At 40.3% G+C, this 26,451-nt stretch overlaps 1 protein-coding gene and 1 long non-coding RNA gene across 5 annotated transcripts in view; one reads left to right on the plus strand and one right to left on the minus strand.

Moving 5' to 3' along the window:
• The window catches only part of NRG1 (neuregulin 1), a gene marked incomplete at its 3' end in the record, with an annotated part of 1,102,492 nt that overhangs the window by 551,251 nt on the left and 524,790 nt on the right, over window positions 1-26,451 (minus strand). The window lies entirely within an intron of this gene.
• LOC309855388 lies at window positions 9,963-20,379 on the plus strand. The gene is made up of 4 exons (XR_014306770.1): window positions 9,963-10,567; window positions 12,766-12,835; window positions 18,927-19,157; window positions 19,995-20,379. It is a non-coding gene; the product is annotated as an uncharacterized lncRNA (long non-coding RNA).

Genomic DNA, 26,451 nt, shown 5'->3' on the forward strand with positions numbered 1-26,451 from the left:
GCACTGTAGAAACCCCCCAAACCCAAAACTACAAGAAGCAATGTATCAAAAAGACTTAAGAAGAAACTGGACAGTGCTTCGGCAAGGCAAAACACAACTTTACCAGACAAAAATTTTTAGACAGTTCTGACAGAAGAGTAAAGAAAGCCCAAGGTGAGAATGTGTGCTCAGATTTAAAAAGATAGGAAAAGCACAGAAAATGAACAGCTTTAGAACGGAGGCATATTTGTGTCGGGTCATATGTATCTCTAGCTGCACAGCGGTCTTCAAATTTTCATATGTAGTCTTTGAAAAATATAAAGAATCTATTAATTATAAAGATGCTGGGATTAAATGCAAAAAGTAGGGCACAAGATAATATGATAATACAAAGGCTTTGCTCTCCTAGAGAAAAGCCAAAGGAGACAGGGAGTTGTGAATAAAAATCAAGGTCCACTGTCAATGTCATTGGTCAGATTGGACAGTTCTGACTAATGAGTACCAAATACTTTCTGAATATGAACAGTAATCTTTTCAGCTAGAATACGGTAATAGATAAACTGTATGCTCTAATGTGGTTGGCTTCTGAAAGGCCCATCTGGGATGATGGAAAGGGCCAGTAGGGAGTATACAGAAAATGGAAGCAAGGGGCTTCAAGGTTTAAGATATTTTGCCAACTTGCTTACTAATAAACGATATGGTATTGTTTAGTATACAACCTTCGCTTGTATACTTCTATGTTCCAAGCACTGTCTTTTAAGTAGAAAGGCTAGTGGGAAGAATGTGGCAGGACATGTACATGGTTGGCTTAGAAGCTGGAAGAAGTTCTGTACCAGGTATATTAACTTCCAGAACAGTCTCCTCCAAAAGTTCCTAAGTGTCTCAGCTAGATAAATAATTAATTGTGGCCGTTACTACCTGAGAAGGTTTCTCACTTTTCCCAAATAAGTACGCACCTAAGAAAATCTTCAACGGTGGAAACAAATGGTGGTATCTTTCGAGATCTTTACCTTTCCCAGGGGAAGGTGTTTCCCTTGGGGTAAATTCTCTCAGACTGAAATATGTTGATAAACTCAGCGCACGAGTTCGTCAGGGCACTAAAGGCGCTTTTACTTTCCTCTCTGGCATCAGACGGAGCAGTGCAGAAAGCTCCACTGGATGTGAGCACCCTCCCCCCACCCCCTTTATGACCATGAGACCCTGGAATTGAACAGATGACATCACCTTCCAAAGCGGCTCATTCCTCCAGACATCACTTGTTCTCTCCTCCCTGCACTGGAACCTTCGCTAAGTAATGGGTCTGAAATTGTAACTTAGTTACAAATTGAGTCTTCAGAAACTAAACGTATACCTCCACTTGAAATGCTAGAAGAGCATACATTTCTTCCATATGGCACTGAGAAGTGAGATCTTGATTGTTTACTTATGTCCTACAATTTCTCTCATGTTCTAGGACAGCAATATTCTTTTCCAGGAGAGAAGACAGTTCTATTTCACGTGTAAGCCACCCTTGCATCCTCCCTCTTCTCCACTTCTAAACTTAATAAATCACCAAGTCTTACCTATCCTACCTCTGAATGTATTTTAACTTACAGATCTCTCTCCACTTCTATGGCTGGTGCCACTGCCCCCTAGAGCTCGCCTGGGGTACTGCAGCCGCCTGCTCCCTGCCTTTTCTGACTCTGACCTTGTCCGCTACAGCCTATTTGCCACATACAGGCCAGAGTGACCTTCCTTAATCCCTGCCCTGCTTCTGCCCTCTGTGGCCCTCCGAATGAAACAGAAATTCCTTAATCTAAGACACAAGATCTTTAACACAATCTCTGATTCTGTCTCTAGCGTCATCTCTCCCTACTCCTTCCCTCTCAAGCTAAGCAACCATGTGACACAAATTACTTTTGGCTCCAGTTATGAACAGGCTCATGAAAATCCGAGCCTTTTAACATGCTATTTCTTTTCCTATAGTCTTGTCCCCCTTCCCTTGGCTTGTCCCCTTCCCCTGAAAAATACCCCTCACTCTTCGGATTATAATTCCAAAGAGCTCTTCTGCAGCAATTCTGAGCAACACAGTCTTGTCCCACCTGTTTGTCCGTCCATGTCTCTGCTTGATAAGGCCCAGAAAGCCGGAGATGGTGTCCTTGTTTTCACTGCATTTCCAGCTCCTACACAGCACCTCAGAGACACTCAGTAAATATTTGCTAAATGGCTAGATGAAGAAGATAGGCATGTAATGAGTTCTGCTCTTTAAAATAAATAATATTGATAAAGTACTAATGCTTTCCAGATAATATTTCTACATCTATGTTTCTTTTCAAATGTCAAATTAAATGTCACAATTTTTCCATTTGCATATCACTAATATGAACTGATGCCTCCAGATTCACACAGATAGAACATTCAACCACTGTACCTGAAACAACACAGTCTTTTTTTGCTAAAGAATTGGATTTTTTTAAAAAAATGTGCTTTAGGGGTGCCTGGGTGGCTCAGTGGATTAAGCCGCTGCCTTCGGCTCAGGTCATGATCTCAGTGTCCTGGGATCGAGCCCCGCATCGGGCTCTCTGCTCAGCAGGGAGCCTGCTTCCCCCTCTGTCTCTGCCTGCCTCTCTGCCTACTTGTGATCTCTCTCTCTCTGTCAAATAAAATAAAAATAAAAAAAAAAATTAAAAAAAATGTGCTTTATAAGGTATGTCATTTCACTTTTTCTCCCTAAAATGAAAACAAACAAAAAAACCACCCAAATTTTGGATTACCTTTATCCACAAAAAATCTACTCATTCTCTCTCCCTCCCACCCCCAATAAGCTAGACACACAGGAAGCAAAGAAAATCTACTGACTGACAAGAGCAAATGATACTGGAAGACACCATGTAGGGGTGAATGTGAGGAACATAGATCACAAGAGACAGGTAAACAATCTCTAGGCTGCTCTGCTTACCACTGATAGGGAGGCAGGAGAGGATCTGTGGAAAGAGTAAAAACAAAAATTGTCTAGAAGCCAAGGGGGATTAGTAAGAATCTCTAGGCCAATCATTTTAGGGGGCTAGATAACTCAAGTCATTTCCATCTCCAGGGAAACCTTATTTGGCCATAATGTTGTCCCTACTGAAACCTACAGATGTCAGGTAGAAAACTAGTGGATGCAACTTCATACAATGCACCAGACTGATTTTTTCGGCATTGGTGTCTTGTTGGAAAAATAAGAGTGACTGGCTTTAGTCGATGTGTTTTAAAGTAATCTTGGGGTCCATCTTGTCAGCTTCTCTAGAGCCAGGACTAATCCCAAGTGACACCATAAATAGAGTCAGCCTCATGACTCTGCACCTGGGAGGCCAGAGGCACCAGCGCGGACCCCAGGTCTTGGCTGCTGTGAGTTCACCTGCTGAGACAAACCAGCTATGTCTCCCCCCCAGCAGACAAGTCGGGGCCCCCTACAGGCTTCTGGAGAATCCAAACTCTGGTTTGCACCATCAACATACGCCTCTCACTTTAAGTGGTGAGAAACTATCTATAGCCTTTTATTCCACTTTTTGACTTGGGGTCCTCCTTTCTCTTCCCTGCCTGGGCCTAAAAAGGTAAATTAGTGTCCTAGGCTGGCATAACAAAGTGCCACAGATTTGGTGCCTTAAAATGAGAGAAAGCTATTGTCTAAGAGCTCTGGAGGTTACACATTGGAAAGCAAAGTGTCGGCAGGGCTATATTCTAGAAGAGTCTCTAGAGGATGCTCTTCCTTGCCTCTCCCAGCCTGTGGAAGTCCCAGGCACTCTTTGATGTGTACATGACTCACTCCAATCTTTGTCTCCAGAGTATTCACACAGTCTTCCCCCTTTTCATAAGGTTAGTGTTCACAGTGGACGGAGAGCCCACCCTACTCCAGGATGGCCCCCAATCTTAACTAAATCCCCTGCAAATGACCCTGTGTCCACATAAGGTCCTATTCAATGGTATGGAGAGCTAAGACTTCAACATGTCTTTTTTTTTTTTTGCGGGGGGTGGGGGGCGGGGGGACACAGTACGACCCATAACAGAAGGAGGAAAGAAATCCCTCTAGTTTGCTTTTGTGTGAGTCATAGTTTGTGGGGTTTTTTGTGTAAATTTCCTCTTATTTAGAGGAAAAATAACTTATTTCTAATTCCATCTTTGGACCAGAAAATCATCCTTTAGTTAGAATTAAGTGGGGGTGATCAATTACCAAGTTTCTACTGTGTTCTATCCCTCTACATTGAGCAACTACAAATGACTCCAATTTCCACCACTTTCTAATCTAAATGCAGTTAATTCCCACTAATCACTATCAGGCAACTCATCACTAAACCATCAACTTCCAGAAACTCAGTCTCAAAATTCTTGGCCCTAGTGAATCTCTGACAGTTGTTGTTAACATGAGAATTTATTTTCTTTTGGCCGTCTGGGCCCTGCCCTCAGATTGCTACGCGTTCACCCTCACAAATCTCAAATGCTTACATGTTTCCTCACTGCAGACTTTCAAAATTTCTTCACTGATGGTCATAGGAAGCAGAATTAGAGAATCAGTTTTATGAAAATCAACTGTACCGTGAATTGGTATCCGGAGAAGACCACCCAACAACACCTACAGTAGGAGAAGGCAGGATGTCCTAAAATAATAGCTTTTTCTGGTAACTTGGAGACCAAGTCTATCAAGTTTTGTGTATCAACCTGAGACGCTCCTTTTTAGGTAGATATTTGATGTATCAATCAACTCTAACATCTGACTTATCCATTTTAGGAGCCTAAAGACATCTGCAACAATGACACCAGCATTGACCTCAGGGAATCTTAAACTTGGCGGTGAACAGCAGCAATGGCAGGAAGGTACTAGTTATTCAGACCCAGTAAAGGATCCGTCTCTCAGCCTCCACAGGAGGCTTCTAACCTTCCCTCTGGGGATAACTCTGAAAAAAAGTCCCTGCCCTGGTGGAGCTTATGTTCCATAGTGAGGAGACAGACAGCAAGCAAATAAATATGGGCATTTATAATAAGTCAGATGGTATGAGCCAGACATAGAGGCAGGGGAGTTGGGAGGTGCCAGGAGCAGGGAGGGACTGGATGGTCAGGAAGGCCTTGCTGAAAAGGTGACAGTTGAGCCAAAATATGAAGAAAGTGAAGTGGCCAGCCGGTTGCTTTCCTATTCATTCAAAAAGGACCCTATGATTTACCATTTTGTCTTTCATAGATTTGGTGTTTTAAAACATTTCATTTTCCAAGAATTTAAACTGTTGGCTAATTGCCAACATATATTCTCTTTGTTAAAAGCCTCTCAGGACACAGACAAGCTTTGGGTTCTCGGCTTTCACAGCAGAAAGCTAAATTGGACTAGCAACCGGACTTAGGCAACGGGACCCTCACTACCACATTCATTCCAGCTCTAGATTTCCACAGGGATGGTATAAATTTAATCGAAAGTAAAACCCTCCTGCAGAGCTTCACGGTTCCAGCCCAGTGCAAATTATAATGTTGTTGGGAACACGCACACCAGATGTTAGAACATAAGTACCAGGGAACAAAGAGGATTGTGCTGTTCGGTGACATATCCTAGTGCTTGACGCACAGTAGATGCCCGATGAATTTTTGTTGACTTGACCTTCTTGACCTCCTACCCTTTTCCTGGAGCCTTCACTGATCACTGGGATTGAGTTCCCATTTAAGATATGCTCCTTCCAAGATTCTTATAATTCCCACTTTTCTCTAGCCTCCATGATGCCGGCACATGACTGGCCATGGCTGTTCTTTCAGCTGCGTTAAATCTTAGATTAATGAATGGGTCAGAATGATGAGAAGTCAGCGATGTAAGAATATGGAATGTAGGCAGGGAGGAGCACATTTCGCCCTAAATGGAATTGTTAGATAACAAGAACTCCCAAGGTATATCAAAATGCCCGTTTGGAGAGTTGGCTATCTGAAGGGAGGGACAAGCAGCTCATAGATAATAAAACCATTTTCCTTTTCATTCCCCTACTCATTTTGGCTGTTTCAAGAAGAGGAAGGTAGAGGTTCCAAAGGTCCATGCTTGTCATTGGTGGTTTGATCTTAAGGGGCGGCTGAAGACACATTGTTTTGTTGTCCAACTCATTGCTCAATTTGTACCAGATGCCATCCGCAGGGTGGGGTTCTATTTTCCCACCATGTGCTTCCTACAAACTTCTGCTGCTGATAGCTATTATTTTAAATTCTATTTTATAAAGCATGCACTCTCCTACTTAGCCATTTTCTACATTTTATCATATCCCAAACCTATCATTGATGGCGACAGCCACAAATCCCTGTGGTTTGCTCTCAGGAAAAGATTTTTGTGAAGAAAGGTGTATCTGGGCAGAATACCAATCAGGGCTGAAGTCTTTTATGGAGATAATTTTTTTTTTTTTGCCTCTTTTTCTGAAAGAAAGAAATTTTACCCCCTCAGAAATCAAACAAAGCTTCCCCACTGGAGATGGGTTATATGTTTATCAACGATTTGTGCTCAATATTTGCTGAGTGCCTGTTATATGCTAGGCATTCTTCTAGACCCTGAGGATACAGGAGTGAATATAGCAGATGACAATTCTTAAACCCAGAGCATCTACATTCTGATTTACATAACATGAGGTGGCATCTTAATCAGAATTTTCTACTTTTCATGGGCCCTCAAGGGATGGGGGCAGAGGCTGCTATTTTCGCATGCACATTCGGCTTTCCCTAGCTGGACTTTTACTTTAACTTACGTTAATTTGACTTACATCGGAGTTAATTTATTAGCTCCTCAAGTATCACCACCGATTTAAAAAATAATAATAGAAAACACTCGAAAGTTCAAGGTCATTAGCTTAAAAGCTTCAACCTTTCCTCTGAGATAACAGTTTTTATCATACCATGTGGCCTGCCGAAGGACCTAAACGGAAAATAAAGAGGGGAAACTTTGCCTTGCAATGAAACCAGCCATAGTATAATGTCCATTTTGAACGGTAAAGGCATTCATCCATACATAGCTCACGAATTGTTCTTTTGGTTATTTTGTCAACAACAGCCTATCATTACACAAACCATTAAACTTAATGGGTCTGAAACTGGCTATGACTTTAATGCCATTGAAGCCGCCATTACCTATGGGTACAGGCAATCAGCTCTGGGGATACAGTCGCACTGTTCAGAGGAAAGGATTACTCAAAGATCACACGGGCTCCTTCTCCTCCGGCACTCAAGCAACGGCAGCCCAATTAGACAGAGCGCTGTTCCCATCAAGGGAGACCCACGGAGTCTCCTCAACCTGTGGCGACTTCATTACTCAAGGTGAAAAGGGCAGAAAAATGCGCTGGTCACAAATTTGCTGTAAGTGGACGATTCCTGCCAAGATGACACATGTAACTTTGCCTCCTCTGATGTCACCGGATAGTATAAGTCACTGCTGAAACAGTGTTGACAGTGGAAGAAGGGGGAAAAAAAGAATCAATCTGTTGAGCCAAGGATACTATTACAAAAACAAGGAATGACAATGAGGCCATTTCTGCATGTCTGCATTTCAACTGGCAAACCACAATCTGGAGATGTAGAAATCTCACCACAGCCACTGTCTCACACAGGATTCAGTTCACAGGTGTGAGCTGAGTATTTTGCCCACAGACCTCTGTAAATAATTACTGGTTCCAAAAAAAAAAAAAAAAAAAAAAAGCGTTCTCTCTCTTTTTCCTCCCTCCTCCCCTAGGCAGTACAAGAGTATTGCAAATAAAATGAATAAAATCAGCCTTTGGAGCAACTGCCCAACATAAGTCATTACTTGGCAAGTGGCTATAACTTTTTTCTATAATGGTTCTTCACAGCACGACATCCACTTCCAAGTGGATGTCTTGATAAATATGGCATCAAAACCCATGCCTAAGGAAAAGCTGAGTGGGGATAAAATTATTCCACTTTAGAATGAAATAAGTAAGCCAATACGGCCATTTGTGATCTTGTACACAAGCAATGAGCTGAGCGAACACATCTGCCATGTTTGAAAACCTAGCTGCGTGCAGATGCTTTAAGGGCAACGGAGGATACTTCAATTTCTTGATATCTTTCACAGCGCCTATCACTTTAGGCACTCATTCCATCACTCAGAAAGTATTTTGGGTTATGTACTATACCTATGCTTATGCTCAGGGCTCAGATTTAAAAGTTCACACATCTGAGAGGGGAGCCCTCATAGAGCTTATATGACAGCTGTGAAGAGAAACAAGGATCAAGTAATCCCATCAATACATAATTACACGGACTACTTCTATGATCTTGTCCTTGACCGTTAAAGTGAAATGAATGATTCCTGCCTCCGTCCTTTCTTATTTCTCTGTTCAGCAGTTACTACTCTCTGTCTTCTAGGAAGGAGGCACGGGTCTGTCTAACGAGACTGCAATCTGTTCGGGATAAGGACTTCCTCTTCTGTGTGTGTTCCTCCTCCCCACTCCTCTCTTCCGCAGTCCACCCCAGGCCTGCTGTTCTCAGCACACCGCCTTGCATGGTGGGAAAAAAAGTAGAAAGGAAACTGACCCATTTGCTAGCTTTTCTGCTGGTCCAATTCATTTCATTTCTTGGTGCCTCTATTTAAATACTGGGGCTAACAATTTACCCCCAGCAGCTTTGGGACACTGTTACTCTAAGGATGAAATGGTGGTCCCCAATATAAAGGCAATAGGATATTTAAAACAAACAAACAAACAAAAAAACACCCTGAGAGGCAGAATAATCAGGCCCAAGGCCTGATTTGTATGGGAAAAAGAACAATTTTATGGCACTTAAGGATGCAATATTGTACCATTGCTGGTTGATAGCCATATCTAGTCTTTGGTAAAATGAGAAAATAAAGGCAGAGCAGTGAGTTTTTCATTGGTTAAATTTATTCAACTTAGGTTGAGAACACCATTTCTAAAATATCCCTTTTGTGAAATAAGGGTGACAATGGAATAGTTTTTTAAAAAGTGTTTTGCCCATTAAAATGTAAATAACTGGCAATCTATAGGAGTCTCTTCATTTTTCTTCTGGAGATTTTACTGCCCCATAAAATATAACTATCTGAGAAGCGCTGGCCTAGAGTGTCTGCTTTCACTGGCTTGAACAGCGAGCCACAAAAGTCAACCCAGATCTCCAAGCCCATGTCAGGAAGCAGCTTATTGGCCGGCGTGTTGCATGAAGACAGTAAGATCCGAGGAGCTTCAGAAGATAATTTTCTTGGCAGGAAGCCCTCCAAATTCAAAGACAGATACTGAAGACAGAGATATTCAGCCTTTTCCTTGGTTGAGATTTTTTTTCAAAGAGAGACAATTAAATTAGCATTTTCCGTGGTGTTTACAGCTGATGACAGGATCACAGGTTAGATTGAAAGAGTGGAGAAAAAAAGGGGACACAGAATAGGGACTAAGAGATCAAAGACATGAAGGCAATGGACCATGGAGAAGGAAGAATGAAAAGATTAAGGGGAGGAGTAAAGGGAGAATATAAAAATAAGAGGGAAACGAAGAAAAGAATTGGACACACACACACACACACTCACCACAATGACCACTGCTAGGTACAGGAGCCAGTAGTACACACATTCTGTTACCCCTGACTTACTTCTCTTTACTTTAGTTGCTGGAGGACAGAAAACCAAGCCTGCAATTTAACCAACTTCTTCTCCTAAAAGGATGCAGTTCAGCCGTGTCCATCAGACAACAGCCAAATAACCTCAAGGGCCAGGAAACCGAAAATAAATTATATTCTTGGCATAGTAGCACCTTCACCTTTGCTAACTATGTCTGTTTTGTTTCAGGGCCAAGGAAATTAGGTAAGAGGGAGTGGATATCCACTTCAGATATCAATGAAGGACTGTGACCCCATTCTTGCAGACAAAAGAGTAAGATCACATATCTGGATGATTCCTTCCTGAACTACTGGTGGGGGGGTTTGGTGAGCCAAGCAAAAGAAAACAAAACCCAAACCATGCTTGCTGCTAAGCCTGTCCCCCAGCTTCTGTCACCTCCTGTCACAGATCAAAGGAGTTATCAATATAATAGATCCTTATATGTAGTCAGGTTTTTTTTTTTTTTTTGGTAGGTTTTATATCCACAGAAAACTTCACTAGCCCTTAGAGATTGTATTTATTTATTTATTTAACAGTGACAGAGAGAGAGATCACAAGTAGGCAGAGAGGCAGGCAGAGAGAGAGGAGGAAGCAGGCTCCCTGCTGTGCAGAGAGCCTGATGTGGGGCTCGATCCCAGGGCCCTGAGATCATGACCTGAGCAGAAGGCAGAGGCTTAACCCACTGAGCCACCCAGGTGCCCCACCCTACCACTTAGAAACAAAAGTCTGCCCATACTTTTATGTGCACCTCGTCAAAGGCTGGATCGTAGTCCTGTGGATTCCCACTGCATTTAACCAAACTGTGTTCCTCCGAGAGCTGGAAGCTCATCTCTGCTTCTCCCACATATTCCAAGGTGGTCTGAGGAAGAGTGCATGCTGTGTGGTCGTGACCAAGAACAAGTTCCTGTCACCGAGGTCCACAGGCTGGAAAGCCAATGCCGCGGCTCATTCTGCTGGAAGAGTCCTCTTATTGTCCCACCTTCTTTAGAGCTGAACCACCCAGTAAGTAAATATGGTGGATCCATGGGTCCCTCCAAGTCTCTCTCCATTTACTTGTCTTTTAGGGGAGAAACAGATCTCCTTTTGTTCATAGGATAAGCATTGCCTTGAATTTTCCAGTCTGAGTTATGGCACATTTGGAAGTTGGCAGGGAGAATGAACCCCCACCTTGGAGTAAGGATCACGTTGACAAGGCCCGTGATGTGGTTGGGTCATATTACATTCTTCTCACCCCACCCTGGCAGTGCAGTTTAATGTCCATGTAATAAAGATTTTACCCAGCAGGTGGGAGTAATTACACACAGCTCATATTTCTAGGCAGCAACTTTCTTTCAAACTTTTAATCCGAAAGAGCACAGTAGTAGATCCCACCGTGATTTTGAACCCCGAATTTGCTAACTCACTCTCCAATTCAAAAAGCACATATGGTTAATCGTAACTCGAGAGTCTTGAGTTGACATTATAACTCAAAATTTGATGAGAGCAAGTGCCAAATATTTCCCATGGAACTGAGGTCTTTCATAACAGTATCTGCAATCCTCTCCTTTATTTTTTAATTTTCTAAATTTCATTTATCTGGGGGTAATTTTGTTCTTAGAAAATATTTTTTCCATATTTTATATTTAGTCTAAGAATACAATGATTTTGCCATGCGTTGCTTGCTGTATACTCTATCATCATTGTGTATTTTAGCCAAATTTATATCCCTGCTTATGAAATAATAATACAACTCACAAGGTGAGACATTTACCAACGATCTCACAAAATTGTGATATCCTACTTGTTCTTTTTTTGGTCCAGGTGTGTTAGCAATTTTTGGGTGTAGGTTAGATTGCCAGTATTCCATGATGATGGATAAAATACTTCCTGAGGTCCAATATTTCTTTCATGTCAATTTGAGACATGTGAATGTAGTTTATAAAGGCAAACCTTGCAATGAGTAGGTTCAGTAATACGCTTTGCCTTTCGCTTCACTATGCTAAGAGAGAAGTGTATGCGTATGTATTTTACTTTAATCAATTCATCTTATGTAATATAATGAACAGAATTATTTTTATCTTTACTGGCACAATCTCTGAACCAATGCTATCACAGAGACTGACTCGATCAGTAACGAATTCATTTTCTCTCGCTGAGCACAAAACCAAACTACATTTTCCGACCTCCTTAGCGGTGGTGCGGACCATGTGACTAATTCCGGCCAAGGGGATGTGAGCGGAAGGTGTGTGTCACTTCCAAACCGAAGCAAGTTTAAAATGTGTGCATGTGGGTGTAGAGGTGCACACGTGTCTTCTTTCACAATCTCATTCGGCCCACAGTATGCGGTTTCGTAGTGCTGGAGCGACCTTGAAGCAGTATGTCAAGACAGAGGAGCTGTCTTCTTCCATTACATCTTAGGAGAATGCATACTACATCCTAGTATGTGAGTCACCTCTTAGCGGAGCAAAGCAGCCCAGAACGACTGTGCTAGGATTTGAATCAACAAGATACAAGTTTTCGTTGTTTTAAAACACTAAGATTTGGGTGTATTTTTTTTTTTTTTAATAACAGCATGCCCTGGTTAAATTATAAAAATAATAAAGCGTTTTGTTTTTTTAATGTGCATGCACGAGTATACCAACAAAATGCCTATACATAGATAAAAAGTGTTTCTATTGCATACTATTTCTTACATAAGCAATAAATAATTTTTCATTTGAGGATGCTCTAATATTGTATATCTCCCACATTTAATTTTATTATTTCAGGTTCGTGAGTGGCTCTTTTATTATGTATGTATAGGCTCTCGGCCCATTTAAGCCAGCTTGTATTAGAGCCCTTAATTGATCCAGAGAGCCTCTGCCAAAGATTTTCCAATTTCTCACTGTTTTCTCATTTATAATTTGCGTTCTCATTTATGATTTGCCAATTTTAAATCAGGTCAACTATTTGATTAGAAATAGTTTTAAACCTTTCTAAGGAAACAATGATTAATGAGGGGATAAGAAGTGGAGTTAGATTAGAACTAAGAACTCCAGAAATTCTATTCAGTGAATGAACCATGAGGCAAAGTTACATTTACTCTCTGAACTCTTAATTTATGGTAAGAAACTACAAAGACCTGGAATGCTAACATTTCCCCTCAATGATGCTTAAAGATATCAGTGTGGTCTCATAAGGGAAACAAAGTGTGGATTTAATTATCTTTGGCTCTATTTCAGGCTTTAACATTTGCAGCCATAACTTCCTCCATCTGTAGAGAGGGCATCATCTAAAATATCAATTTTCAAGGTGAATCAGGAACATCCTTAAGACACAAGGCATTGATATACTGAAATATATGTTTTTAAGTCCATAAATAGAGTTGAATTTTTCTTCAGACTTTTGAAAAAGATTTTATTTATTTATTTGAGAGAGAGAGAGAGAGTTTGAGCACCAGTTGGGGGAGGAGCAGAGGGAAAAACAGACTCCCCAATGAGCAGGGATCCTGTAGCACTGGGGCTGGATCCCAGGACCCTGGGATCATGACCTGAGCCAAGCCAGATGCATAACCAACAAAGGTGGATACTTAACTGCTGAACCACCGGGGAATGCCTTCCTAAGGTTTTTCAATAGGAAATTAGTAATTACCACACAAAGAACAGATGAATCAACATCTACTGTTGTAGTGTTTGTATATGGAGAAGTTCTAAAATATCTGTAAAAAGTCTTGTTTGTTTTAATACTTTTTAATAATATGGACCTAAGAAATTTAATTACAACCAAAAGCTGGCAAGATTAAAATCCCTTACTCATAAAAGAAATCTCCATATTACTTTGGCATTAGCATCAGACCAAACCAGATATAGGGCCTTGTTGCCTCCAGATACTTGGTTGAATCAACCTATCTATCTATCTATCTATCTATCTATCTATCTATCTATCTCGATGTCCTGAATGTGAAGATGTTACAATATTTCACTTTATGGTTAGGGGCAAAGACTCTGGAGTCAGGCTGGGTTCAAATCCCAGCCTCACAATTACTACCAGTGTGACTTTGAACACGTTTCTTAACATCATTGACTCTGTTGCCTCATCTGAAGAATGAAGGTAAAGATAATTATTTATCTCATGAGTATTTATGAGAATAAATGTGAACAACCCTGGGGAAAACAGCACCATTACTGGAGACCCAGCAAGTACTCACCAAATATGAGCTATATTTATTATCCTTGATCTGCATCTATGAATTGGTCCCCTTTATTCTTACCCCCTGAAATGAACCCAGCAGTCCCACAGTTATTATCCCACTCTTTATCCACACTTGGCTCTCACAAGATGTCTCATGGGGAAGAAATACATTCTCTTCATATGCCAGATTCATACACTTATTTATTTGCCCCAAGATACTTCTTTGGACATTTAATAAGTCAGTAGAGAAAATGAATTCTACTATTGTGCTAGCTTGACTCAGAGTATCTAATGTGTTAGTCAAAACCATGGTTCTCCTATTACCACATTCCATTCCAATACATCATGAAAAAATGGATCTCCAAAATACATATTATTTGAATCATAATTGTAATAGAGGGTGATTCATTTCATTATGATTAGTAGGACTAGTATAATAAGATTACTCAGATTAATTTACCTCCTAACCAATGTAATAATGTAAGCCTTTTTGGCAAAGGACATTTGTGTTCAGTTATTCTTATTATTACACATATTCTGTATTTTTCATCAAGCAGCTGTTTCTTTATTTAAACAAGATTGGGAATAATTTTAGAAGGAATAATTCTATTCCCACTTTCCAAAGAACACCTTAATTTTTGCTAACCAATCGATGTGCTTTAGAAGTTAAACCAAGACAGTAGTTCTATACAGTTCTAGCTACGCTATTGGTTTTGCTATTGCTGATGATAATGCTGAGAGCAGTGGTTGATCGGTTGGTGCTTTTACTGCTTAGTCAGCTTTAAAGTTGGCCCCAAGGAAGGCTTCTGAGTGTACTGGGCATTCTTTTCCTAACAGGGGTGACTGATGGCAGATGATGTGGCAGTGGCTCTCTCTGGACCATGGTCAGGTAGCACTGCTCCCCGCCAAACTCTTTTGCAGGAGGAGTTGAGGGAAGGGTACCTGGGGTATTAGTCTCAGATGGATTAGACCACCAGGATAGGTGTGACAGTGCTGCTTTTATCTGCATTCAAACCCCAGTGCCCTAATTGTGTTCTCCTCTCCACCCCCACTCTTAGCTGCCAGCCCTTCGAGCAGGGCCGGTGTCTCACACGCGCCCTTTCCCCAAATCTGTCATCTCAGGAATAACTGGAATGTTTGTATGTGTTCACCCAGCGAGTAGAGCAGAGATACAAAGCTTATCTCTGATAGGCTTATTTTCTTTGAAGATCCATCATTCAGTGTGGTGTATATGTGTGTATGTGTAGTATGTCTGTATGTGGGTGTGTGTGGGGGTGTGTGGGTGGGGTGGGTGTTCTATTTTCTATTGTCCTAATTTATTCTATTTTACGTAGGGAAACATGCTTAATTTTGCTGGATAGCTTGTGATAACCAGTTTTAAGTGACCCCTGCTTTGAGATAAAGCATACGTATTATCTGAACTGACAAAGAAGAAGATGACAAAAATATGCCTATAATTTGAGAAAATTCCCATGGACAGGGTGACAGTTCCTTTAGTCTTTTTTACTTCGTTCTCTCGTTCTTGGCAATAAATACATGATACCTCCATAATTGACACATAAAAGGAGTTAAAAGTATAATCTGGGGATCAGAGCTTCAGAAAGTTATTACCACTCTTAGATCTGAAGGAGTCACCCACTGAGAATGGGAGCTCTAGGAAGAGAGCATCCAATAGGAGGTGTGGCCTTCAGAAGAGAAATTAGCTACAGCCAACCATGTCCAGGCAAGAGCAGCTCATGGGGAAATGAATGGCTACAACACTCTCCTTCCATCCTACAGGGTCCCGCTAGTGCTTCTCTTTTCCAAACCCAGCTTGAGGACAGGTGGTGTGGGAGTCCTGCTGACATGATCCATAGATGCCAACATCCCAGGACAAAGAGTTTGGTGGAGCCGGGTGGAAAGTGTATGAGAAAGAACAAGTAGAGAATGGTCAACACATAAACAGATTTTTAGAAGAGATTTTATTTCTTTATTTGAGAGACAGAGATAGCAAGAGAGAGCAGGAGAGAGGAGGAGAGGGAGAAGCAGGCTTCTGCTGAGCAGAGAGCCCCATGTGGGACTTGATCCGAGAACTCTGGGATCATGACCTGAGCTGAAGGGAGACACCCAACCAACTGAGCCACCCCAGTGCCTGCATAGATACATTTTTAAGAAATAAGCCAACTCAACTTTTGAGTTCTAATTACAACTACCTTTCAAAGCACAAAAGTCTTGGGAGCATTTCTTGGTGACTCTAGTTTTTACTGATTTCTCTCTTATTTGAATTCATAGCACTTACAGCTTGTCTTGGCATTTCTCTTAAATATATAAGGAAAGGAAATTATAATTTGAGATCTAAGGTATTTCTTTTTGCAGCATATTGGGGCTTGGTTGGAGGCTATATTGATCAATAGTTATTTTGTATTTAACAGCACTGTTCCTTAAAAACATTCACTCTATATCTTAGTACTTTTAAAAAAAACTTCTCTGAACTTCCTATCCCAGTGGACATAATGCTCATTGACCTTTTAACCCAAATTATTAATTGCTTTTTATGTGTCCAACCCTGCATGTGAGGGATGAAGATACAGCCTCCGAACTTCTTTTTTTTTTCATGTATTAATTTATTCTTTCATTCAACATTTTAGTGTGTATTTTACTACATGTCAAATACTGTCTTAGGTACTGGGATTACAATGGTGGCAGAAAAGTAGACATTGAGTCATAGAGCTTACAATCTAATGAGGGAGAAGCTATCCAAAACTTATTTAGCAAATGTAAAATTATGACTACGTCAAATGTAATAAAAACAAGGATATAGGGTACCATGAGAACATATAATAGAGTGAATCCACAAGAGCAAGAGTTAACTAGGTGACTTTGAGACAGAGAAGTCTAACCACAGGGAATAGCAAGGCTTGTGTCTTCAAAGATGGGATAACAACAGGTTAGAGGTAACCAGGAGACTGGGAGCAGAGAAATGGGAACTGCTTGCAGAGTAGGTCTTGATAAGGATCCTGATCTTTATATTAAGACCAATGCTGGGGGTGGGGGTGCTGAGTAGCTCAGTCAGTTAAGTGTCTGCCTTCAGCTCAGGTCATAATCCTAGAGTCCTGGGATAGAATCCCGTATTGGGCTCCTTGCTCAGTGGGGAACCTGCTTCTGCCTCATCCTCTGCCCCCTACTTGTACTTGCTTTCTTTCTCTTGTTCTCTCAAATAAACAAATAAAAAATCTTGGGAGTGCCTGGGTGGTTCAGTTGGTTAAATGACTGCTTTTGGCTCGGATCGTGATCCTAGGGTTGTAGGCTCGAGCCCCATGTAGGACTCCCTGCTCGGTGGGGAGCCTGTTTCTCCCTCTCCCTCTGCTGCTTCCCCTGCTTTGTGCTCTCCTGCTCTCTCTCTTTCTCTCTCTGTCAAATATATACATAAATAAAATCTTTTTTAAAAATCTTTAAACAAAAGAGCAATGGGAAAGCCACTGGGGTATAGGCCATGCTTAGGTTAGGGGTGCCATGGTCAGATTTATAATTTGAAATAATCACTTTGACTTCTGTGTGGAATAGAACAGCTCAGATGAAGGGAAATTGTAGCTTGAACTAGGATACAGTGGGAAAGAGAAAGAGAATAAAGTTCAGTGACATGGGGACATAAAATCAATAAGAACTTGGTGAATCATTGCATATGGAAGCAAGAAGCATAAAACCAGTAATGAAGTTTCTATCTCACACTGGTAAAATGAGTAAGGAGCTTGTTTATTCCTGAGATAGAATACTAGAATAGTATCAGATAATATGGGATGGGGAGAACACAGTGACATACAATGTGCCATACCAAAATAATAGAAAAGTTAAAATAACCTATATAAGAAGATACAATGGAAATAAGCAGAAGTGAGAATTATGGTCAATACAGTATTTTCTAATGTAACCAGAGCCAAAGACATTGCCCGGTGGTCTACCACTGCCTTATTCCAGCTTTAGAAACTAATTAAATTCTACAGATACAAAAGACTTCCTGTGGTTTCTAAAGATGATAGCCCATCTAATGCAAGATCATTTAGTATCTCTGTGCTAGAAAAATATGGGAAGGTGTTCTCCCTTTTCACTTGGAAAAATTGAAAGTTATGGCAGTTAATAACTTGGCCAAGGTTATATACTCTGAGTCAGCAGAAATATGAAGGAAAAAAAAAAAATCAAGACTCAAAGAGTTGAAAGGAAATTTAGAGGTCATTTGACCTAGCCCCCATGTGAATTAAGAGTAGAAATTTTTGTCAAGGTCTGACAGGTAGTTAGTAAGAAAGTTGTAACTAGAACTTAAAAGTCTGGACTCAGTCTTGCATTGCTTTTTTCCACTCCAGCACACGGACTGAGTTTCAAGCTAATGCTCCATTGCTCAACAATTTGGCCTCTCCCAGTAGCCAGAAGAACCCTTTCTAAAAGAGGTAGACAGCAAAAAGTATTGTGAAAGAATTGAGGCCCAACGATGTTGGGTGAAAATGTAAGCTGATGTGAACTTTGGCAAGTCTATGAGCAGCACATCTGAGAACAATTACAATTCCCTGCGATCTCAAGGTCTTCATCTATAAAATGTGATAGTTTTGAATAATTATGTTCTTGCTCTATGAAATTATGGTTCTATGTGCGATTCCCCCAACCTCTAAATATCCTGGCTGGACTTGGGAAAATAACCCTACCTTTCATTGTTTGGAATATGTTTCCTGATGAAAGGGGATATGTGCTGGTTTTTATCATTGAACATATTTTCATGTTTAAACTCCAGAGAAAGTGAGAAGAAAGCATAAAACAGGAAGCATCTGTATTTTTAACTGGCAGAGAAAGTGGAATTTGATGTGACTTCAACATTTTTTACTGCCTTATATTAACAGATGGCTGGAATTCAAAAAGTTCTTCACATAAGAAAATGGGTGGAAAGTGGTAAGAAGACCTTGAGGAGGAGGGAAACAAGAAAGAAGGAAGGAAAGGAAGAGGGAAGGAAGAAGGGAAGGAGAAAGGAAGTACAGGTAGAAGGAAGGAAGGGTGGGAGGTAAAAGGAGAAAAGCAGGAAGCATACAGAAATCATCAGATATTTCTACGATATTACTGGAGGCAAAGGGAGATGGGAGTTGGGGAGGAATGAGAGACAGAAGATGAAGGAAGGACGGAAGGGAAGATGGAGGGGGAGGCAGAAAGGAGGGAGAGGGAAGGATTGTAAACTTGCCCTGTCTTCCCTCAGTATGATCTAGAGCCAGCCATCCACTTGGAAGTCTGGATTCTCCTACCCTTTGTTGACTGGGCTGTCTAAATGAAGCACATTTCCTTTCACTTCCTCAGAAAGGTGAAGCAGCCAAGAGAGAATGAGAACCAAGTTTCGTATGAACAAAACTTCACCAGAGAACACCGACTTGCTGTTGGCCCAAAAGCATACACTTAAGAGGATTCGGTCCCAACACCTGGCATGAAGCAGGTAACCCTTTCTAGTTGCTTGTCCTGGAAGGGGACTCAGAAGCCAGAGTGGGTTACATAAGCCTTAGAACAGAACTGTTAGCAAGTCCTTCCAGTCTAGTTTTCAGGTCTTCTAGTTCTTATACTTACTTAGATTTCTTCTGCTATCCAACAAAGAATACTACTGTCCCTTTCTTCCTGTGACTCTGAAGTTTTCCAACCTTAAGGCTTTCTGAGATGTCAGATGTGCATGAGAATTCAGATCCAAGGAAGACTCTTTTATAGCTTTTTCACTGGAATGCTTGACTTACAAAGTAAGTTTTATGTAAGAGTTTGCTCCTGACAAGAGAATTTCATGGAGTTTCTGGTTGGCATATGCCTAACACTTCTTACTGCACACCTTCAAGTATGAGTGGGCTGTCAGCTGGTAGACCATGGAACCATGAATTGGCTCTCCTCTCATTTTCTTCCTCAATAGCACAATGTGGTATTTACCTCTTTTCCTTCTTTCCTCTCTTTCTGTACTTGGCCTTCCCTTCTACATGAAAGAGCCAGTCTAGGGAAGATCAGGAAAGGGGAGGCTGGTGGTAGTGAGGGAAGGTGTGAGACATAAAGGACATGTACATCTTGGTGTTCCTTCCTCCGCTTCTAGAGCAGCCTGTGAGTTTGGCCCTGTAATGTCCCCTACCCCCGCCCCATCTCTTGCCTCCCTCTCCTTCCAGACCTCACACAACACTTCCACCTACACCTCTGACCACTTGGAGGAAGTCCCCAAAATGCCAATCTCATTTGATTCTAACGTCAAACCTTTCTGCATACAGTGCTAGCATTTCTCTGCACTTTGCCCCTTTTGCCACAGGATCCAAGAGAAAGTACCAGAGACTGCTTCACATGTCATTGGCTTCTCATTGCTATTGATGGATTCATTCCTTTATGCTAAAGAGTAGAAGGTCCATTCCAGTGGACAGTGAAGGGGAACCCTGGCTTAAGAGCGACCCATTGAGATACCTGATTAGAAAGCAGGCTGGTCCTTGTTGGAACTAACATTAAAAAAGAAAAAAAAAAAGAAAAAAGAAGAAAAGAACAGAAAAGAAAATCCCCAAACCCCTTCTATCACACTGTAGATTCCACTGAATTTTTAGAATTAAGGAAACTCCTGGCTTTCACGCTTATCCACAGGCAGTTGAAGAATCCCTTTTCTTATTAAGCACCTGTAACTAAAATACAGTATGCCTTATCCCAAAGAATTACTGCTATATGTGGTATTTATTTTTCTCTACCTTTGGGCTTCTTAACTTGGATATATTTGGGTAGGGTTCCCCCACCCCCTTCAAATCTCACACCACTTTTTGCATGCATGTGTGTATACATATATCATAGTAGGTGAATTTACTTAGATGGGAGGTTCATGGCTTTTTATCAGATTAAAAAATGTTTGATCTCAAAGTAGATAAGCAAACACGCCTTATAGGTTAATTAGGGCAATGTGCTTTTTGCAGGCTGACCTTAATGCATTCGACACTCACTCTTTGAGACAATTGTTTCTGGATCTCCAACAGCTCACTTAAAATCAACTCATGAAACAGTATCTTCTCATAAAATTGAAGACTGACTGTGTTACTATAAAAAGTCCTGTATAGTTGATGTGTAGAATATATGCAACAAAGGAGTTTACTACTTAAAGAAATCTGATGGGAAATTATCCCATAATCAAGGATCACCCCCTCCGTTATCTGAGTTATGACTATGAATTAAATGTCCTTGGAGCAGAGTACTTACAGATGACTAAAACGAGGGTTTTGAGTTTTTTTTTTTTCCAAGTATGTTTCTTTTATGCATTATCTTTAAAAATAAAAGTTAAACTTGGAATATGTGACAAAGCAATCAGGGTTTCTTCAAATAGAAGGGCCACAAGTGATTCCTCCTGCTTGTTAATCTCTATCACCAACACCCAAAGTGAAGAGCTATTTCCCTATAAAGATAATGACTGCAAGAAATAGCACTTCCTTTTTAGTTGTCCAGCAACTGTTCTCACTGATGGAATGTCAGAATATTACAGGAAAAATTAAGATTGCTATAGTACAAAATGTCACTGGAATATACATGTGGAGTTCTCTGGATATAAAATAAATAGCTAAATAACAAGTAACTAGAGTCTAATTTTATTTTATTTTTTTATTTTTTATTTATTTTTTTAAAGATTTTATTTATTTATTTGACAGAGAGAAATCACAAGTAGATGGAGAGGCAGGCAGAGAGAGAGAGGGAAGCAGGCTCCCTGCTGAGCAGAGAGCCCGATGCGGGACTCGATCCCAGGACCCCGAGATCATGACCTGAGCCGAAGGCAGCGGCTTAACCCACTGAGCCACCCAGGCGCCCCTAGAGTCTAATTTTAAAATTTTGCTTCATTTTGTGTCATTCACTGATAAGGCATTTATAAAATTTCTCCTCCCTCTTCTCTCCTCCAGTAAAAATTTCTCCTCCCTCTTCTCTCCTCCCACTTTCCTCACTGGGATAGAGTATATGCATAGAGTAGAGCTTTGCTAACGATCTCTGAAATCCCTTCGGACAGTGAAATTCTATGAACATCACCAAAGGCACTGGGTCTAACAGGTCAAATATTAATGTCTGGGGCCTGAGGAAAAAGCTTGGCTCTAGATCTGCCCCTGTTCTTCCAGCTCATATTGACTGCTGATGACTTCTTGTCCAAATTTCTGATTCCAGCTGCTTCGTCTGGCTCTCTCCCTTCGCTTCTTGCCCACATCCCCAGCACACAGGTTTCTGATCTCCATTGCTCTCATTTTCCCTTGAGGCCATGCTTCCTAGGACTTCCTAACTTACTGGAGGTTCTGGTGCCTTCCACTGGGCTGCTATTGATACGGCTCTAATGCCTGACTGACCCTACATGACACACCCTCAGATGTGCTTTCCTGATTCAGTGCTTCTTCTGGCTTGCAGAAGCATGTGTCAACAGTCCTTTTATCTGGGAGGTCATTTTGTTTTACTCCATGTTATTTCATTTCTTTTGATATTTTTCCTCTCTCCCTCCCTCCTTTTTCATTTCAAACAATAGCCTGATTCTTAGCGTCTCCCTTCTTGGCCATTCTCTTAGACATTTTCAACAACTTCCATCCTGGAAGCCTCCAGACATGGCAAAGGATAATACTGCCTAATCTCTAATTCCTTGAAATCTCTGTAGGCTATGAACATGCCATTTCTTCTCTTGGTACCTGGGTCCTGTGAAGCTCCTGGTAGGTATAACTTTTTTCTTTTACCAGCTGTCTGTCTCTAGCTTAAATGGACTCCATTTCATAGAGATACTCCTTAGCGATGACATCTCTTCCCAAGAAATCCCCAACTTATTTTACCTTCTTCGGGCCCTCATTCCAGTTCACAGCTGAAAAGATAACAAAGATAACACAACATAGCCCATCTTCTTTATTGATGCAAATGTTGACAGTAGGTTGACAAATATTGGAAACTTAAGTAGATTAAAAATTCATACCTGGTTTATAGCCACCAGGAAACAGGATAATTTGCAATAGGATAATTTAGAGAATAAATAGGGGATAGTTTGCAATAAATATCAGAAGAAGGATACTACTTTATTCACACTTTTCACTTTTATTTAATATGGGCTGACACTGAAGGTCTAGTCCTCTTATAGCTTTAAATGCACTAAGATGCTTCCAAGCTTCCTTTTCTTTTGCTACACTTACTCTCAGCAGAAGTTTCCAAAATAAAATGTATTTTCTCCACTGAATTGTGACATTTATTGCTCTAGAAGTCTTTCAACCTTTTGTTCTTTTCCTTTGTGTACATAAAAATGAATAAAAATGCAGTTTGTAAATGCTGTGTAGTCTGTGATACTTTATATTATTTTCATTAATTTGATTGTCTTTTGAGACTTACGGTTGACATATACAAATGCCTTCTTTCAAGCAAATGGATATGGTAATAAAGCATCTTAATAAATTCAATCAATACATATTTAAGAATGAGTTCTTAAAAAATTCCAGATCTTGCAGGTACTGCCAAGAAAATCAGTTTTAGTGGATGAAAGAATTTTAAAGCTGAACTCTGTATTGATCATTCCTTTCCCTTAGTATTCCCCTTGCATTTTGTGTTTCCAAAGAGCTTATACCCATCCATCAGGTTTCTTAATGTCAAACTGGTGGGCAAAATATATAGCCAGATTCCATTTTCAAAATTGGGATGTGGAAGTCTAGGAAAGGTGAGTTTCTTCTCCAGAGTTAGTACCGCCCACTGAAGGAAACAGTTTTACCTTTTTTTTTTTTTTTTTTTAAAGACTTGAGATAATTACATGAAGTCTTTGACCCATACAGTCTACTTTATTTATTTTATTTTTCCTTTTTTCCTAAAATCAACAACTATGTCTTCTGTACTATCTTCTATGGGGATAAAACAGAATCCTTTTCCCTCAAGGATTTTAAACCTGTTTTTAAAGAAAACACATATACTCATAATAAAATATGTAACCTCCAAGGGAATTTGTATTAGATGACCTGTCCAGCATTTTGGACATTGATAACAGAAGGGCACGCTTTAGGCTGAAGTGACTGGGGAGGTTGTACATGGATGTTGATTAATTTCCTGAGGGAGGGAGCACCATTCCAGACCAGGAGGCGCCCAGGAGCAAGGGCTAGCCACTCCAGAGTAAGCATGTTTCATTGAGAAGACAAAGAAGAGACCAAGGAGGATAGGAAAAAAAAAATTCAAGTAGAAGAAATTCTGCATTTATAATAACTTTGGAAATTAAGCATCAAATAGGTGGCAGAAATTGAGAAGAGTACAGTCTGGGCTTCCTAAAGGTTGAGCCAAATCTTCATCTCTGTAATTCCTTGCACAGATTTATATGATGCTCTAAAGAATAATTGAAGAGGTAGAGGGAAAAAATCCTCTTCTTGAGAAGTAGGAAAATTTTTATTATTCCCACTTTGAGGAGGAGAAAACTGATGATAACTTACCCAAGTCCACACAACTAGTAAACTCTGGGATCATCTTCAAACCCCCAAATACTTATTTTCTCAAAGACTTTCCTCTTAATGATTTGAAAACAACATACAGCTGCTGAGCGATAGCTGGCCAACTGTAGAACAAGAGAGGTGGTCCAGACCATGACCTTGGGAGCCTTCATGAGTTTCCAACTCTATGACTTAATCCTTTAAAGACCCAGACAAATCATTTAATAAATCCACATCTGAGTTTCCTTATCTATGAGTATAAGTTGAAAACAATTGAAATTAAGAAAACTCGTGTCCTGGAATGCTGTGAAAATTCAAAGAAATGGTATCTCTATGGTGCCAGGAGGATAAATGTTCCCCAAATTTCAGTTCTTCCTTCCTTCTCCATGTTATCCACCTCCAGTATTTACATGAATAATCTATTCTGCTACTTCCAACAGTGGTCACATAGCTTGACCTTACTTCCAAACGGATTCAGCAGTGCCTGGAAGTCTTTCTAAATAAACTGAGGGGTTAGTAAGGCAATCTGTATGAAATCATTTTTGGGAGCTGCGCAGTAGCGGGGAGAGTGATATTTGGAGCTAAATTCTACCTCCGCCACTTCTTCAATGTGTTATGATTATGGCAGAATGGTTAGTGCTTAGACCATGGGGTCTGACTGATTTAAATCCTCATTCTACTCTCCTAGCTGTCTCCAACAGGATAGATTACTTAATCTGGCTCTCTCAGTTTCCTCATCTCTGAATTATTAATAGTAAACAGAAATAGTGAAATAATAATAATATCATATGTCTGACATCAGGTTTAAATGAGTTAATGTACCTGGGGTATCTGGGTGGCTCAGTTGGTTGGGCATCTAACTCTTGATTGTGGCTCAGGTCATGATCTCAAGGTCGTGAGACTGAGCCCCATGCTGGGCTCAGAGCCTGCTTAAGATTCTTTCTCTCCCTCTGCCCTTCCCCCTACCTCTCTCCCTCTAAATAAATAAATAAATAAGACATGTGACAGATAGGGGTCATATTATAATATATATATATAATAAATGTGACAGATGGGGTCATATTCAGTGTTCATTTCATAAGCATTAACTGGACACCAAGTTTAGATTTGGGAATACTGGTGGAATTGGAGAGAAGAGGATAATTTGAAAGACATTTAGAGATAAAAGGCTTTATGATGGATTATATATGACAGATAAGAAAGATTTGGGGACAGAGATTATATACAGGTTTTGTGTATATAATAGGATTGGCAGGTGGGGCATTTCTTTGGGAAGAAACATTCAACTCTGATATTTTTCACTCATTAGTATGCTATGATAATTGTCCATGCTAATCAATATACTCATACATTCTCATTTTTTGATGGCCATATTGCTTTTCACTGTATGTATAGTTATTTATATGTAATTTAGTTAACTAGTCTTGTATTGATAAACATTTAGGCTGTTTCCAATTTTTTCACAATTTTCAGTAAGGCTTCAGTGAATACCTTTATAAAGACATTTGGCTACACCTACTCAATTACCTTCTTAGGATAAGTTCCAGGAAGGGGGAATTGCATGGTCAGTGGGTATCACAATGCACATTTTGGCATGTACTGCCGAATTATCCTCCATCAGAACAGCACCAGTGGAAGCTTATGTCAACAGAACAAGAGAGTACCCATCTATCAATCTATGGATACTGAGGTATCAATGATCTTTTAAAATGTTTCCTTTAATATTCCCATTTAAAAACAGAACAGGTGACAGAGATTCAGAGAGGCTAAATAACTTGTGTGATCTCACACAGCTAGAGTAGGGAAGCTGGAAGGAAAATTCAATTTTCCCATCAGCCCAAAGGTTGCTTTGCTTCATTTATAATTTTTAAACATTATCTCTCAAAAATCCAAAAAAACCCAACCCCCCCAAAAAAAAAACAAAAAACAAACAAACAAAACAAACCCAAAAGTCTAAACTCTTCACAGATAGCATGTTTTAGGTCTTAGCTTTACTCCTGAGGATTACAAAGAAATAACTCAGGTGTGCTGAGTTTCTCAACAGAGTAGAATGATGTTTAAGGGACAAACTGAGAGTTTTCCTGATCAAAAATTTCTCTTCTGGTTCTTTGCACTAAAAAATTTCAAGAAATTTACATTCTATACATCTAAAACATTATGCATTATACATCTAAGATTCTCTTTAAAATACAAATCATTCCTTGTTATGATGGAAAGCAGATCAGAATCATTGGCAGGGTGGATTTAACAAATTGATCACCTTCAGAGCCCCGAAGAAATGAAACTGACTGCATATGTCAGTTTTGAGGTGGAAAAAGTGGGCCATAAAAA

The sequence above is a fragment of the Mustela nivalis genome, assembly GCF_964662115.1.
Source record: "Mustela nivalis genome assembly, chromosome: 20".
In the NCBI taxonomy this organism is placed as follows: domain Eukaryota; kingdom Metazoa; phylum Chordata; class Mammalia; order Carnivora; family Mustelidae; genus Mustela; species Mustela nivalis.